General features: G+C 43.8%; 1 protein-coding gene and 1 non-coding gene across 2 annotated transcripts in view; both read left to right on the top strand.

The window, feature by feature from the left end:
• The window catches only part of LOC111534503, a 70,562-nt gene that overhangs the window by 27,335 nt on the left and 25,381 nt on the right, over positions 1 to 17,846 (top strand). Inside the window, 4 exon segments of the mRNA XM_026446736.2 lie at positions 2,759 to 2,941; positions 4,238 to 4,291; positions 4,683 to 4,757; positions 16,068 to 16,228. The gene's annotated coding sequence lies outside the window, so the exon portion shown is untranslated.
• Positions 17,054 to 17,156, top strand: LOC113219675. The gene has a single exon (XR_003306634.1). It is a non-coding gene; the product is annotated as a U6 spliceosomal RNA (small nuclear RNA).

Genomic DNA, 17,846 nt, shown 5'->3' with positions numbered 1-17,846 from the left:
CTCAGGTGATCCATCTGCCTCAGCCTCCCAAAGTGCTGGGATTACAGGCATGAGCCACCTCACCTAGCCAATCACAATTTTAAAAAACCACCATAGCCTCGTTAATGATGTTCAGTAGCTCATCACCACAAATCATTGTGCACAGTCACTATATCAGAGGCTCTAAACTGCCCAATTTTTTTTTTTTTTTTTTTAGATGGAGTTTTGCTCTATCGCCCAGGTTGGAGTACAGTGGCACAATCTCTGCTCACTGCAACCTCTGCCTCCTGAGTTCAAGAGATTCTCATGCCTCAACCTCCCGAGCAGCTGGGATTACAGGTATCCGCCACCCCACCCAGCTAATTTTTGTATTTTTTTTTTTTTTTTGAGACGGAATCTCGCTCTGTCGCCTGGGCTGGAGTGCAGTGGCCGGATCTCAGCTCACTGCAAGCTCCGCCTCCCGGGTTTACGCCATTCTCCTGCCTCAGCCTCCCGAGTAGCTGGGACTACAGGCGCCCACCACCTCGCCCGGCTAGATTTTTGTATTTTTTAGTGGAGACGGGGTTTCACCATGTTAGCCAGGATGGTCTCGATCTCCTGACCTCGTGATCCGCCCATCTTGGCCTCCCAAAGTGCTGGGATTACAGGCTTGAGCCACCGCGCCCGGCCTAATTTTTGTATTTTTTAGTAGAGACGGAGTTTTACATTGTCAGCCAGGCTGGTCTCAAACTCCTGACCTCAAGTGATCTGCCCGTCTCGGCCTCCCAAGGTGCTGGGATTATAGGTGTAAGCCAACATGCCCAGCCTGAACTGCCCAATTTTAAAGGGATAATTGGGAAAACAATTGTTTAAAAAGGAAATGAAGGAGTTGCCATTACTGCGCTTAGCAGTGTGAAGACCCTGGAAAACCTGTGTGAACTCCTGGGGGTTCACAGTCTATTGCCTGGTCAAGAGCCTTAGAAAACCAGGAGCCTTAGGAGACCAGATTCTGAAAGCTCCCAGGGTTGTATAAACTACATTAAGTTCCATGATGCCCAATGAGTAGTCCCACATTTCCACAGTAGACACGCTATTGCTGCTTCTTTCCTTATCATGAGAAGAGCAGAAGGTGCAGATAATACATGAAGCAGGAAGACAAAGGGGAGACACTGAACTTGTCACCTACCTTTGGGTGCCCCTCATGCTTTGTGTTTCCCATTGAGCCTCACTTATCAGTGACACAGGGAATGGTTCCTTTGCTCTCTACTTTCCTGTGGCTGCCTGGAGGTAGGGGAGGCAGATCGTGCCACTTGCCGACATTATGTTGCTGTGGATTAGTTGGAGGGACAGGAACAGGAAATGTTCCTGGCGGTGTATGTGTCACTGGGGCTCACAGGGGTACTTTTTAATCTTCTCACTAGCCTCTGTGATTCTGTGACCCTGGTTATTACATGTTCAGAAAGTGTCAGCTTATTTGAAAGGGATACTCTTATTTTCTATTTAAACATTGCCAAAAACCATCACACTTTTTTTTAATTGAAATATTTTTGTATTTTTTATTTTTTGGAGACTAGAGTCTTGCTCTTTCGTATGGACGTGAAGGGAGTCTTAGTCCTTCCCCTACAGTATGTCTTTAATTTGATAACATATCAATGAAGGATCATGTCTGAATGAATTATGGGAGTTTAGGACCTAAAAAAGGAAGGTCCCAGAAACCGGACTTTGGTTTATTTCTACTACTACACTTGCTATTGAAATCAAGCAGACAACTTCATTTCTCCTGAATTCAGCTTTCTCATGTGTCAGAATGGGAGAGGAAGGGAGGCGCTGGGATAAGTGTCATTCCACTGTCTGGAGTTCTAATCTGGCTAACACATGTGTGAAAAATTCTTAGATTTGTTGACAGCGGTTTCCTGGATTGCTGTCTTGAACGATTCTGAACAGACTCAGCAAGAAAGTGTGTTTCAGTTGATTGGGTGTGTCTGTCATGGAGAAGGAAGTAAGGAGTGGGGAGCACGCAGCATTCCCGGGGCATTCCTGTCCATTGTCTCAATACCTGCTGCTGACGTTTCCTGTCCCTTATCAGGAATACTGACTATTCTGCATCTAATCACTTGAACTTAGTGAGTACTACTTAGTTGCATCATAGACACCACCTGTCTTTGAACAGCTACTCTGCCTCTTGAGAATGCAAAGGCTGCCAGGGGCCACTGCTGTATGGTATGGACTTCGGTCATTTCTGCTTAGAACACAGAGGTCATTTTGACTAATAACATAACTCTCGTTTTGATTGAAAGTATTAAAATGGGCTGGGCAAGATGGCTTATGCCTGTAATCCCAGCACTTTGGGAACCTGAGGTGGGTGGATCACTTGAGGTCAGGAGATCGAGACCATCCTGCCTAACATGGTGAAACCCCATCTCTACTAAAAATACTGGGTGTGGTGACCTGTGACTGTAGTCCCAGCTACTTGGGAGGCTGAGGCAGGAGAATCGCTTGAACCCAGGAGATGGAGATTACAGTGAGCTGAGATTGCACCACTGCACTCTAGCCTGGGCAAGACAGCAAGATTCCATCTCAAAGAAAAAAAAAGAAAGTGTTAAAATGTTCCTCCTAAAAGTACTTTTAGGCTTGTTCTTCAGATTTGCCCAATATCCTAAGCAAAATGCCTTCAATATGAAGTGAATATTGCTCGATTATAGGGAACTTGTTCATAATGTACTTGAGAATGCAGATACAAATAAAAGAATGTCTGCGTCAAATTTTATCTTCTACAAATTATTTTCTCTTGCACTTTCAGTTGAAGCTCTTGGACTCACTGAGGCAGTAAAAGTACCATCTCCTGTGTTTGAATCAAACCCCGAGTGCCTGTATGTAGAAGGCTTGCAGACAGGACTTCCTTTCAAAGCCCTCCTGGTTTGGAATTCCATGACTTGAAAGGATCGTCCATGGGGGTAATAAAATCAAGTTTGTTGTTAAAAAAGTAAGTTCCAGGCTGGGTATGGTGGTTCATGCCTGTAATCCCAGCACTTTGGGAGGCCAAACCAGGTGAATCACCTGAGGTCAGGAGTTCGAGACCAGCCTGGCCAACATCTCTACTAAAAATGCAAAAAATAAGCCAGGCATGGTGGCTGGTGCCTGTAATCGCAGCTACTTGGGAGGCTGAAGCAGGAGAATCGCTTGAAGCTGGGAGGCAGAGGCTGCGGTGAGCTGAGATCATAGCACTGTACTCCAGACTCTGAGTCTGGAGTGAGACTCTGCCTCAACAACAACAACAATAATAAAAAAGTAGGTTCTATTTGCCACTGTAGTCATTTCTGGAATTAAAACAATAAACTGACATTTCTACTAAAATGTTTTTCTAGCTAGAGGTGACAGGCATGCCTGTAAGTCCTTGATGGAAAAGCCTGGCTCTGAGCTGCAGTGCTGGCACTCTCCATTGCCCCTGCAGTCCCTCATCCTGTACTCAGCTGTCTTCATCAGTGCAAGATTAGTGACCACTGCCTTCATGGTGTTCAGAGGCACTGCGGTGGCTCACAGTATGCCTAAGTACTTGAATGAAGTTTAATTTGCTGGGTTTTATCTGCTCTGTTATTCCTGGGTCAGTCTAGTGAGCAACTAAATATTGATGATTGAGTTTCTTTTCTTTTCTTTTTTGTTTTTTTGAGACAGAGTTTCATTCTTGTTGCCCAGGCTGGTGTGCAATGGCATGATCTCGACTCACTGCAAACTTTGCCTCCTGGGTTCAAGCGATTATCTTGCCTCAGCCTCCCAAGTAGCTGGGATTACAGGCATGCACCACCATGCCTGGTTAATTTTTGTGTTTTAGTAGAGACAGCTGATTTTTCTGTTTTTAGTAGAGACAGGGTTTCACCAAGTTGGTCAGGCTGGTCTCGAACTCCTGACCTCAGGTGACCCACCCACCTCGGCCTCCCAAAGTGCTGGGATTACAGGCGTGAGACACCGCACCTGGCCTGATGTGATGATTGAGTTTCTTATTATATCTACATTTCTGTAGAATTTTAGTAGCCGAAGAAAGTACACTAGTGTTAAATTTTCTTTTTCATGAAAGAAGTAATTTATTCTTCATATAATTACTTGCCAGTCATGGAACGGAAAAGTCAGGGTTTTTGTCCACAATGATAGGAATTATTGTTACATTACGGGATGACTCTGCGAATGCCTTTAGGGAAAAACACTGGTCATATCATGACTGTTTTACTAGCTGTGAGGCCACCATTGTACTGACTACCGTAACATTTCTTGGTTTTCTTTCTAGACCTGAACTAGTTATTTCCTACTTGCCTCCTGGAATGGCTAATAAACACTAAAGGTAAGAGATTACCTGTATTTCATATTATAGTTCACTGCATTAAGACATTCTTTCTCAGCATTCCTTAAATAACACAGAATCATTGACCACTCTCTTTGGGGGACTTGCAGTTAGTTTCTTGGCTTTTTAAGGTATTTTATTTAATGGACCTCTTTTTCTTTCTGTTTTTTAAAAAAAAAATTTATTGGAAGTATCACATTTGCAATCCCACTTCATTTATGTTTCCATGGCTTTGTTGAGCCCCCTGTGGAGGATTACACTACAAGTTTAATTCCGCAGGTTCCTTTGAAAAGAGCCAAACTGAATAAATTTTAATACTCTGCTCTTATAAAGCATCTCCTTCTGTATTTTTTCCTACAATATACTAAGTAATTCTGTGCTTATTTTACAGCTTCGCAGTTTCTGAAAAGATCATGAAGCTTTGAGAGTAATGAAAAGCTTCCTGACATTGAGGTCACTGTGGAAGGTAAGGGCCAGTCCTTGGCATGTTTCTGTTGATTCTCCAGTTTAATAGTTATGTCAGTTCACTAGCTACATGTTTATACAGATGAACATAACCAAACTAGTTTTACATGTGAACAGCTGCCTGTGATAAAGCTAAACTTCTGAATGTTTTTAACTGAGATTTTGAAAATCATTAACAGAAAATAACTAACATGGATCACATCATAAACTGGACTCAAAAAAATTCCTAAAATGCTTTTCCTTTATTGCAACAAATAAGGGTGCAGAGGGTCACGTGGAATGTTTCTTCATCTTTTGTCTTCTTTGTTTTTAAACAGCAGTGCTTGGAATGAAAGTATTTCCTGCAACACCCTCTAATGTACTTCCTTCTCTCTGTGCCCACGGGGTCTGCAGGGTTCTCATATTTTCATGTTCACAGTATTAAAATACTTCATACAATACCAAAGACAGTTCCCAACCAACCATCAAATATGGGTATTTCTTCCATCTCCTCATAAATTTAAAAGGAAATGACTGCATTAGGATCTTTCTTTTTTTTTTTTTTTTTTTGAGACAGAGCTTCACTCTGTCGCCCAGGCTGGAGTGCCATAGTGCGATCTTGGCTTACTGCAACCTCCGCCTCCCAGGTTCAAGCAATTCTCCTGCCTCAGCCTCCCGAGTGGATGGGACTACAGGTGCACACCACCATGCCCAGCTAATTTTTTGTATTTTGGTAGAGACAGGTTTCACCATGTTGCCCAAGGTGGTCTGAAACTCCTGAGATCAGGCAATCTGCCCACCTCAGCCTCCCAAAGTGCTAGGATTACAGGTGTGAGTCACCAAGCCCAGCCTAGGATCATTCTTTATGTCCTAAGTGTTGAATTTTTAAGTAAGAGTTGCAGTACTGGTGTTTAGTGGTGCAGTAATTTCCATTTAATCATCTGGCATACTCAGAGAGAGGATACCAGATACTGAGCGTATACCTCACAGAGAGGATACCAGATGACTAAATGGGGACTACAGCAAGGATTTAAACTCTTCATTCATTGATCCTGTTAAAGGAAAGATTACTTAATAACATAAACTCTTGGTTATGAATTAGATGTTTCTCCTATGAAAGCTTATAGGCATCTTTGAGCAACTTAATAACAGACTATTTCTGTTCAGAAATGCAAAGAACTAAAAATATGTTCAAACCTTTACTTTCCTCCTTTTGGAAAAGATCAGAGTATTGGAGATCTCTCCTCTACACGAGGTGTCATCCTTTCCTGAAGGAGCTCCTTGTAAAGTGCATGAGGTGTTTCATTTATTTATTTATTTATTTATTTATTTATTTATTTATTTATTTATGTATGTGAGACAGAGTTTCACTCTTGTCCAGCGTGGAGTGCAGTGGCACTGTCTTGGCTCACAGCAACCTCTGCCTCCTGGGTTCAAGCGATTCTTTTGCCTCAGCCTCCCAAGTAGCTAGGATTACAGGTGCCTGCCACCACGCCCAGCTAATTTTGTATTTTTAGTAGAGACAGGGTTTCTCCATGTTGGTCAGGCTGGTCTCGAACTCCTGACCTCAGGTGATCTGCCTGCCTTTGCCTTGGCCTCCCAAAGTGCTGGGATTACAGGCATGAGCCACCGTGCCTGGCCGAGGTGTTCCTTTTGGTAAAAAGACACACTCCGTGACCACACAGACCTGAGCCTCAATTTATAAAGATTTGAACAAAGTGAGCAATGACCCTATGTAAAAGGGGGGTTAATTCCAAGGTGACAGGAACTTTATGAAGAAAATTACATTTAAATTGGGCCTTGATGGAAGAGGAGAATATCACCAGGCAGAGACAAAGCTACTCCTGATAGAAGGAATAGCATGAGCAAAAGCGCAGATTAAAAGGTCCAGGAAATGATGACAGTCTCACCTTCTAGGGAGCATGGTCGTATATCTTGTTCCAACTGTATCTGGTATCTCAAAAACTTTAGGGTCAGAAGAAGTCCTGGGACCAGCTGGTTCTAGGGTCACAGTAGTTGTACTCTAAAGCAATTAGTCCATACTGTCTTCAGTTGATATACTGGTGAGGGAAGCAACTGAAGAAGTAATGACCCCAAAGCTTCACCAGGATGGTGAGATGAGAGGCCACCACAAAGACCAAGACGCTCAGAAGGAAAGGCGGAACAGTGAGAAAACAAGCTGTCCCAAAGCCCAGTAACACATGCTTAGGTTGAGAGGTGGAGGAGAAGGTGTTTTATAGGATGATGACACATTCAGCAAAAGCAGTGAGGGCTGCACAAGACAGTGATGTGAGCCTCCGCAAGGAGAAAGTGCCAGGTCAGCGAGCCCTGGGGGAATACAGTCTCCTTTAAAATACTCTGGACAGAGAACAGCAGCTAGGAAAGTGACTCTGATTTCTACTCTTGGCCTCCCCTCCTAACTCTAGTATAAAGTGGCATTGTATATGCTGGTGCTCTGATCTCAGTCTGTGGATATTAGATACTAAGATTGGGGAGGAAATAAAACAGCCAGTTAAGTTGCACCGTTTTTACAGGCACTGTCAGTAGCATATAAGAAACAGCATGTTTCTCAAAAGTAAATTAGTTCATAGTAGTCAGTTGGCACATTTGGCAGGTACTTCTGTGAGCATTTTTTGGTATCTTTAAACTCTTCCTTCATTGATCCTGTTAACCCAAAGCTTTATTTAATAACATAAGCTCTTGGTTATGAACTAGATGTTAGGAACAATAGAGAAATGAAGAGCTAATGTAATGAGTTAACAGGATTGGGACTGTAGAAATAACATTACCAGGAATAACTTGAGGATTGTTTGCTACTGCAGCCAGCTGTGATTTTCCAAATAGGGAGATGCCTGTTTTTCTCACATAAAAGTAATTGTGCAGGTAGGCTGAGGCTGACATTGGTTCAGTTGCTCAAACATGGTAAGACTGGCTTCCCTGTGCTTCTCTCCACTCTCCTTTCTGGTGCATGATGACCAGGAGAGCTCCTGTCATCATGTCTCCATCCATCATGTCTCTATCCAATTATAAGTAAAGAAAATGCAGCATGAGCCCTGCCTGCACCCATGGTCAGGAAAAGCAAGAGGCTTTTTTTGAATCCTAGCAGAATTTTGCATAAGCCTCTTGGTTTTAAAAAAGATGAATTTTAAAATAATAAAATAAAGCACAAACTCTGAGGCCAAAGTGATAAGATTTAAATCTGTGCTCTGCCACTTAGGAAAGTTACTTAAATTCTCTGTTTTTAGGTTGCACACCTGTAAAATGGGAGGAGGAAAATCATATTTGACTCATGATTTTTAAAATTTGAGATGTTATTTCTTTAATGAACAGCTGCTGTCATTTCAGAACACTTGCTATTTAAGCATTTAGGAATTTTTCACCAGAAGGAGTGTAAAGAAAGACAATGGGCATTTGTAATGGATTTAACATTCATCATTTGACTGCCTGACTGACCCCCAGAGCTGTGATTTTACTAAAGAATTCTTCAGAAGTCCCTTAGCTAGCAATGAGCCTAACCAGCCTCCCACTCTCACCATTCAGTGCTCTTTTGTTCTTATCTGTTTCCCCTCAAACTTGGTTACTCTCACAAAGTGATAAAAACTTACATTTCTTTTCTTTCCTTTTTAGAGACAGGGTCTTGCTCTGTCACTCAGGCTACAATGCAGTGGTATGATCATGGCTCACTGTAGCTTCAAACTCCTAGATTCAAGCAATACTCCCACCTCCGCCTCCCAAGTAGCTAGGACTACAGACGTACACCACCATGCAGAGCTAAATTTTTTATTTTTTTGTTGTAGAGATGGGATAGTGCTATGTTTCCCAGGATGGTCTCAAACTCTTAGCCTCAAGTGATCCTCCTGCCTCAGCCTCCCAAAGTGCTGGAATTATAGGCAGGCATGAACCACCTGTGCCCAGCCCCCCATTTCCTTTTTTTAAATAACAACTTTATTGACATGTAGTTCACATACCATGTAATTAATTTATCAAAGTATGCAATTCAGTGGTTTTTAGAATATTCACAGAGCTGTTCATCTATCACCACAATCCATTTTAGAAGCTTTCATTACCCTGTGGAGAAATCCACACTTCTTAGCCACTATATTCTCCTCCCCCCATGCCCCTGTGTTCCCATAGGCAACCACTGATCTATTTTCTGTCATTATAGATTTGCCTAATCTGGAATTTTTTTTTCTTTTTTTTGTGAGACGGAGTCTTGCTCTGTCACCTAGGCTGGAGTGCAGTGGTGCAATCTCAGCTCACTGCAATCTCTGCCTCCTGGGTTCAAGCAATTCTTCTGCCTCAGTCTCCTGAGTAGCTAGGATTATGGGCGCCCGCCACCATGCCTGGCTAATTATTGTAGTTTTAGTAGAAATGGGCTTTCACCATGTTGGTCAGGCTGATCTCAAACTCCTGATCTCATGATCTGCCTTCCTCGGCCTCCCAAAGTATTGGGATTACAGGTGTGAGCTACCACACCCGACTTGGACCTTCTATATAAATAGGATTGTGCAATATGTGATCTTTTGTGGCTGGCTTTTTTTTCCCTCTTAGCACAATGTTTTCAGAGTTCCTTCCTGTCATGGCATGTGTCAGTATTTCATTCCTTCTGTGGTTGAATAATATTCCATGGTAGAGACACACCACATTTTGTTTATTCATCAATTGATGAACATTTGGGTTGTTTCCATGTACTGGCCACTAATAATGCTGCTGTGAAGATTCATGTACAAGTTTTTGTGTGGACATATATTTTTATTTCTCTGGGATATATACCTAGGAGAGAAATTGTTGCGTTTTGTGATACTGTACATTTAGCCTTTTGAGAAACTGTTTTCCAAAGTGGTTACACCAGTCAGGTGCAGTGACTCACACCTGTAATCCCAGCTACATGAGAGGTTGAGGTGGGAGGATCACTTGAGCCTACAAGTTAAAAGATACCAGCCTGGGCAAGATAGTGGGATCCTATCTTGATTTTTTAAAAATCAAATTAAAATGACAAGAAAGAAATACCCAAACAAAGTGGTTAAACCATTTTATGTTCCCACCAATAATGTATGTGGGTTCCAATTTCTTCACATTTTCACCAACATTTCTTTTTTTGAGACAGGATCTTGCTGTGCCACCCAGGCAGGAGTGCAGTGGTGTGATCACGGCTCACTGCAGCCTCGAACTCTCAGACACTTGCGATCCTTTTGCCTCAGCCTCTTGAGCAGTTGGGACTACAGTCACAAGCCACCACACTCAACTAACATTTTTATTTTTAGTAGAGACAGGGTTTCACTATGTCACCGAGGCTGGTTTCAAACTCCTGGACCCAAGTGATCCACTTGCCTTGGCCTGCCAAACAGCTGGGATTATAGGAGTGAGCCACCATGCCTGGTCCTGTATCTCTTTTCTCTCTTCCTTTTTTCTTTGGTAGATTGAAATGTGTCATGTACCAACTATCCATCCAATGACTGCCCACCAGTTCCAAATTCACCCTTCACTGCCTGCTCTGCAAACATAGACGTGGGTTCCTTATATGCTTCCTCTGTCAGCTGGTGCATTATTAAATGTTGTCAGTATGTTGTGCTAGAGGGACTTTGTAAGAGGCTGTTCTTTCTGATTGTGGTGTGTCAATCTCCACAGGCACTGAGCGTCTACAGCACTGGGTTCCTGCCCTGCACGGTGCTCAGCAGCACCCAGTGACCAGCAGTTTCTCTGCACCTGCCTGGGTGGTTTTGTAGTGAGACAACTGTTCGTTAATATCTTAGTCTAGCATCGTAGAGGGCGGATTTTCAGCAAATTCCAGAGGGCAGATTGTTAGCATCTTCCACCATGTGGTAATGCAGCAATTCTGCCATTGAATTACCCATGACTATACCCTCTCCAAGGGTGGCTGGATCTCAGCCCTAGTGAGGAGTCTATCTCCTTGGTCACTCTATCTCAGTGTAGAGACAGTAGGGGCAGTGTAGGGACAGTAGGGGCAGTTACTGCTTATTGTATCAGCTGGTCCTATACTTTTTTTTTTTTTTGAGACAGGGTCTCCCTCTGTTGCCCAGGCTAAAGTGCAGTGACAAAATCATGCCTCACTGCAGCCATGGCTTCACAGCTCACTGCAGCCATGACCTCCCTGGCTCAAGCAATCCTCCCACCTCAGCCTCCCAAGTAGCTAGGACTACAGGTGTGCACCACCACACCTGGCTATTTTTTTTACTTTGGTAGAGACAAGGTCTCGCTGTGTTTCCCAGGCTGGTCTCAAACTCCTGGCCTGAAGCATCCTCCTGTCTTGGGTTTTCATATTGCTGGAATTATAAGCATGAGCCACCATGCTTGGCCTCTGATAGTCCTATGTTCTCTAGAGTTCTTTTTACTTTTCGGTAGCCAATCTCTTATTATGCTTTGCCCTGTTATAATGAATAATTCTCTGTATTAAATTTTACCACTTTAAACTTTTGAGTGGTTTATGTCTCCTGATTGAACTCTAATATGCTAAGAAGGGTCCCAGGAGATAGACTCACACAGGTGGGATTTGGGCATAGGTTTGGTTATCCAAGGGACCGTGCTAAGCTCCTTGCCAATGGGAAATGGTATACTGGTGATTTCCAGGAAGTGACCTCACAGTTTCCTTGAGGGACTTTACTGGTCCTTCTTCAGGAAACCCTCTCGCTACCCCCGTCATCACTCTTTCACTCTCATCTTTACTCATCTTTAGCCTTAACCGAGATGTCTCACCCCATCCTCTATGATGCAACAAGAAACCCCTGGGGAACATTTCAGTCCCACTCTGTACTTCTGTCATTGTGCTCATCACAGTCTGGTAAGTGCTGGCATATGATTCCTATATTAGTCCATTTTGCATTGCTATAAGGAAACACCTGAGGCTGGGTAGTTTATAAAGAAAAACAGTTTATTTGGCTCACAGTTCTGCAGACTATACAAGTAACATGGTGCCAGGCTGGGCACAGTGGCCTGCACCTGTAATCCCAGCACTTTGGGACACTGAGGCAGGAGGATTGCTCGAGCCCAGAAGTTTGAAACCAGCCTGGGAAACATGGTGAGATGTTGTCTCTACTAAAAATAAAAAGCAAATCATCCAAGCATGATGGTGCACTGATGCATGCCTGTGGTCCCAGCTACTTGGGAGGCCAAGGTAGAAAGATCTCTTTAGCCCAGGAGGTCAGGGTTGCAGTGAGCCATAATTACACCACTGCTCTCTAGCCTGAGTGTCAGAGTGAGATCCTGTCTCAGAAAAAAAAAAAAGCATAGTTTCAGCATCTGCTGGTGAGGACCTCAGGAGTCTTCCACTCATGGTAGAAGGTGAAGGAGGAACTGGCACGTCACTTGGTGAGAAGATGAAGCAAGGGAGAGGGGAGGAGGTGCCAGGCTCTTTAAACAATCGGCTGTCACGTGAACTAGTAGAGGGAGAACTCACTCATTACCATGGGCAGGGCACCAAGCCATTCATGAGGGATCTGCCCCCATGACCCACACACTCCCACCAGGCAACACCTCCAACATTAGGGATTTAATTTCTTTTTTTTTTTTTTTTTTTTTTTGTTGAGACGGAGTCTCGCTCTGTCGCCCAGGCTGGAGTGCAGTGGCCAGATCTCAGCTCACTGCAAGCTCTGCCTCCCGGGTTCACGCCATTCTCCTGCCTCAGCCTCCCGAGTAGCTGGGACTACAGGCGCCCGCCAACACGCCCGGCTAATTTTTTGTATTTTTTTAGTAGAGACAGGGTTTCACCGTGTTAGCCAGGATGGTCTCGATCTCCTGACCTCGTGATCCGCCCGTCTCGGCCTCCCAAAGTGCTGGGATTACAGGCTTGAGCCACCGCGCCCGGCCGGGATTTAATTTCAATATGAGATTTGGAGGAGACAAGCATTCAAACTCTGTCAATTTCCTGCTACCCTATAAGCTCTGTAGAGGGCAGAAACTCTTATACCTTGTTCACTGCTATTTCCTGGGCACTTATTATAGTGCCTGGTGTGCAGTAGGTGCTCAAGAAATATTTGTTAGAGCCTGATGTGTTGGCTCAAGCCTGTAATTCCAGCTCTTTGGGAGGAGAGGGCCAGGGGATTGCTTGTACCCAGGAGTTGAAGGCCAACCTGGGCAACATAGTGAGACCCTGTCCCTAGAAAAAAATAATACACTGGTTGGGTGCAGTGGCTCATGCCTGTAATCCCAGCACTTTGGGAGACTGAGGTGGGCAGATTACCTGAGGTCAGGAGCTCAAGACCAGCCTGGCCAACATGGTGAAACCCCGTCTCTACTAAAAATACAAAAATTAGCCAGGCATGGTGGCACACACCTGTAATCCCAGTTACCTGGGAGGCTGAGGCAGGAGAATTGCTTGAACCTGGGAGTTGGAGGTTGCAGTAAGCCAAGATCTGCACTCCAGCCTGGGTGACAGGGTGAGACTTCATCTCAACAAAAAAAAAAAAAGAAGAAAAAATAATATACTTAGCCGGGTGTGGTGGTACATGCCTGTAATCCCAACTGCTTGGGAGGCTGAGGTGGGAAGATCACTTGAGCCCAGAAGATGGAAGCTGCAGTGAGCCATAATCACCCCACTGTACTTCAGCCTGTGTGACAGAGGGGGACTCTGTCTCAAAAGAAGTAAAAATAATAATAATAATAATAAAAATTTAAAAAGCAGCAATATTTGTTGGGGGAAAAAAGTGAACAAGAAAAGATGTCAGGAGACCTGAGAATGTGGGTCATGTCAGTAGAGTGTAGGGACTTGGGCAGGAGCGGCTGGACTTGAAGAGCAGGTTGGTGGAGACCAGGTCATTCGTCCTAAGCATTTTGCCCTGTAGCATGTAGATGAAATATCCCACGTTGCCTGCTGGTGACTAAACTGGACTTGCTGTTTCTGTGTTTGGTTTGACCATCACAGTGTTGAAGAACTGTTGAATTGAGTACCTTGCAGTTTGCTACAGTTTCCCCCGGTCTCCCACTCTCCCACGTTACTCGGGCCTCCTTCCTTCATGTAGGTTGCCTGACTCACTGAAACCTGTGTTTGCTATCCCTACAGATGGGTGGGTAGGAGGCAATTTAAGGAGGAAGATTTAATATATGAGTTATAGAAAGATAGACTGGGCACAGTGGCTAAAGCCTATAATCCCAGCATTTTGGGAGGCCAAGGTGGGAGGATTAGTTTGACCCAGGAGTTCAAGACCAGCCTGGGCCACATAGTGAGAACCCCCTCTCTACAAAAAATTTAAAAATTAGCCAGGCATGGTGACATGCACCTATAATCCCAGCTACTCAGGAGGCTGAAGTGGGAGGATAGCTTGAGTCCAGGAATTGAAAGCTGCAGTGAGCCGTGATCTTGCCACTGCATTCCAGCCTGGGTAATAGAATGAGACCCTATCTCAGAAAAATAAAGCAAGAGAGAGCTAAATAGATCCAGCATTGGTGGGAGCGTGCTTTTGAGTGTTCTTTAGGAGAAAATTTTATTTTAACATTTTTTCTTCTTTAAGTTTTTTATATTCTCTTTTCTGTTTCTTTTTCTTTTTCTTTTTTTTTTTTTTTTTTTTTTTGAGACAGAGTTTTGCTCTGTCACCCAGGCTGGAGTACAATGGCACCGTCTCGGTTCACTGCAACCTCCACCTCCCAGGTTCAAGCAATTCTCCTGCCTCAGCCTCCTGAGTAGCTGGGACTACGGGCCTGTGCCTCCACACTAGGCTCATTTTTGTATTTTTAGTAGAGACGGGGTTTCTCCATGTTGGCCGGGCTGGTCTTGAACTCCTGACCTCATTACCCACCCGCCTCGGCCCCCCAAGTGCTGGGATTAGAGGCGTAAGCCACCGTGCCTGGCCAATTTTTTTTATATTCTATATTCTATATTTATATTTTATATTCTAGCAAATCCTTCAACAAGGATAAATTAATTGCATCCAAGGAGCCCTAGGAGCAGGGCAGACTCAGAAAATCAGAGGCACTGTAGTCCATTTGAGCAGCTTATATCTTTGGACCACTAAGCTGACCAGTGTCAGTCTGGGTCTATTCTCTCCTCTTTAATTTCTCAAACACAAAGTGCCCTGCTGGAATCTGAAGTCAGATATGCAGTAGATCAGCAGTGACTCTGCAGCCTGCTATGTTTTGAGGCCTTACGCTAGGAAATGTGTAGAATACAAAATGTAAGAGAAGGCTGGAATAGAGCATCTCCTGGGGAAACAAGAGCCAGAGATATGGCGGTGCCCCATGGAGACAGCCAGCTGGTGTTCGGCAGTGCTTTGTGGATAGGCCGTACTTTGGTAAGGTCTCTACAATGTGGAATGTGGCTTAAAATATTACAGGCCTCCAAACTCCAGTTGTTTTTTTGTTTTTTTGTTTTTTGTTTTAAGACAGAGTCTTGCTCTGTAACCTATGCTGGAGTGCAGTGGTGTGATCTCAGCTCACTGCAACCTCTGCCTCCTGGGTTCAAGTGATTTTCCTGCCTCTGCCTCCTGAGTAGCTGGGATTACACACATCCACTACCACACCCGGCTAATTTTTGTATTTTTAGTAGAGACGGGGTTTCACCATGTTGGCCAGGCTTGTCTTGAACTCCTGACCTCAGGTGGTCCGCTGCCTCAGCCTCCCAAAGTGCTGGGATTACAGGTGTGAGCCACCGTGCCCAGCCAAACTCCAGTTTTTCATGTTCCCTGCATAGGTCAGGGTCGTAGGGAGTGATTCATTCTAGCAGAACTCCCTGGATTTTAAGGCAGGTGTTCTATTTATTAATTGACAAAGGAGGCGTATTTCTCCCTGGTAGTCTAAAGATTTTGGTCCTTTTTCCAGGGACTCTGTTTCCACTGTGAGGGTTCTTGGAAAACTAAGCAGAGGATGAGGAAAAGACCATGAACAAGGTTGCTGGTCCCTCCCTGTCCCACAAAAGAGCATACCTCTTCTGTAACCAGAAGACCCTTCTCTTTAGTCAAGTCTAGACAGACTGAGATGAGGGGGTGTGTGTGTGTCTGCATGTGGCTGTGTGCATCCATGTGTGTGTGTGTGTGTATGTATGTATGTATGTATGTATGTGTATGTTGAGACAGGGTCTCACTCTGTCACCCAGGCTGGAGTGCAGTGGTGAGATCAGAGCTCACTGCAGCTTCCACTTCTGCAGCTTCCACTTTCATCCTCCCACTTCAGCCTCCAGAGTAGCTGGGACTATAGGAATGTGCCACCGCACCCAGCTCATTTTCTAATTTTTTGTAGAGATTTCACTGTATTGCCCAGGCTGGTCTTGAACTCCTGGCCTCACAGGATCCTCCTGCCTTAGTCTCCTGATGGGCTGGGATTATAGGTATGGACCACCTCAGCTGACCTGTGGTGATTTTTCAACAATGTGATTCCTCTTTTACAGAACCACCTAAGCTGAAGATGCCTTTGAGAACAAGGGCAAGCCTGTGATTTCATGGCCTTTCTTCCATTTGTGGTTCTTGCCAAGTGGAATTTAAGTGACCTCTTATCAAGATGGATAAACCCAAGTTTCCCAGTGCCAGAATACAGAAAATGGATGGACAAGTAAGTCCCACTCAGCACCCATAGCTCAGACATGGGGACCTCAATACACCTGGGCCCCAGACATCACCTTTCACTGTGAGTAGCTCAGAGATGACACTTTTGGTTGTTAAGTACCCTCTGGCAATAGTTTATATAACAGCAAGTGAAGGAATAAATAGTCACCAAAACATTTTCTGTTACCAATTCCAGGATGAATTGGATTAGATAATTATCTTATGAAGAATTTTCATATGCCACAGTCCTGACCATATTTTCAAGTCAACAGAAAAATTCTGTTAAACAGTCAACCTTCTGTCTCACTCTGTTGCCCAGAATGGAGTGTAGTGGTGCAATTATGGCTCACTGCAGCCTCAATCTCCTGGGCTCAAGCAGTCCTCCTGACTCGGCCTCACAAGTAGCTGGGACTACAGGTGCTTGTCACCACACCTCACTAATTATCTCATATATATATATATACACACACACACACACGTATATATATAAATATATATATATATATATATCTCGATACCTCAGGACTGACTCGAAAACTTGAGTATATGTGGAATTTGGTATACACAGAAATGGAGGAGCTGGAACCACTCTCCCCCATATACCAAGGGACAAATTATATCTGTTTTTTACAGTTATACTGTAGGATACATATGTTCCATCACAATGGTAATTTTTAGTGACAATTTTTAATTGAGTGAAATTACCATAAAAATAATAAAAGTAGCAGCTAATATTTACTAAGCTGTTACTAGGTGCCTATAAATACCATAGTTTTTTAAATTCCCCATAACTCTTCCTTATTCCATATAACCACTCTATCTTAAATTACTCATGCTTGCTTCGGTAGCACATATACTAGAGTTGGAACAATAGAGAGATGGGCATGGCCTCTGTGCAAGAAAGACATGCAAATTGTGAAGCATTCCGTATTTTTTTTAAAAAGAGAAAAAAAAAATAACTCCGAGATTTTCACTGTGTTTGTGCATGGGAGCTTTTGTTTAGGTTGAATTATATCCAAAGATGGTATTTCCAGAAGTGAGATTACTGTGAGTCACATGGCATGAGCATTGTTATTACACTTGATGCAAATTGCTGAGCTTTCAGTCATGGTGGCTGTCGGCCTATAATCCCAGCATTTTGGGAGGTTGAGGTGGGAGGATTGCTTGAGGCCAGGAGTTGGAGGAGGCAGTATAGTGAGTCACTGTCTGTATTATTTTTAAAAAATTGCTAAGCTTTATCCTGGAAGGCTTATATACAATTTAAACATCACTAATAGGATAAGAAAATGCCCATTTCACTGCACCTTTGCCAGCACAGGGTATTATAATTTAACAAGTTATTTTCTGTTTAATTATTTTTAATAAATAAAAGACCTCATATTATTTTCATTTGTCACTTTTTTTTTTTTTTTTTTGAGACAGAGTCTTGCTCTGTCACCAGGCTGGAGTGCAGTGGCGCGGTCTTGGCTCACTGCAACCTCCGCCTCCCAGGTTCAAGTGATTCTCCTACCTCAGCCTCCTGAGTAGTGGGATTACAGGTGCACGCCACCATGCCTGGCTAATTTTTGCATTTTTAGTAGAGACGGGGTTTCACCATGTTCATCAGGCTGGTCTTGAACTCCTGA

Source organism: Piliocolobus tephrosceles, unplaced genomic scaffold (assembly GCF_002776525.5).
Source record: "Piliocolobus tephrosceles isolate RC106 unplaced genomic scaffold, ASM277652v3 unscaffolded_77, whole genome shotgun sequence".
NCBI lineage: Eukaryota > Metazoa > Chordata > Mammalia > Primates > Cercopithecidae > Piliocolobus > Piliocolobus tephrosceles.
The sequence above is the reverse complement of the archived record's forward strand: the minus strand, read 5'-3'. Positions and strand labels throughout refer to the sequence as shown.